Below are 227 nucleotides of genomic sequence, written 5' to 3'. Positions count from 1 at the left end.
ACTGGAATTATATATCATATTTCAGATAGTGTGTGGGTAAGTCCAATTAATTGTGTTCCTAAGAAAGGAGGAGTGATTGTTGAAACAAAAGAAAATAACGAATTAATACCTATCAGACAAGTTACTAGGTGGCGTATTTGTATTGATTATAGAAAATAAAACACTGCCAGCAGGAAAGATTACTTTCCCTTACCCTTTTTTGATCAAATAGTGGATAGACTTGTTGG

This window comes from Phalaenopsis equestris, unplaced genomic scaffold (assembly GCF_001263595.1).
Source record: "Phalaenopsis equestris unplaced genomic scaffold, ASM126359v1 Scaffold206514, whole genome shotgun sequence".
In the NCBI taxonomy this organism is placed as follows: Eukaryota; Viridiplantae; Streptophyta; class Magnoliopsida; order Asparagales; family Orchidaceae; genus Phalaenopsis; species Phalaenopsis equestris.
This window is presented reverse-complemented; position numbering follows the sequence as displayed.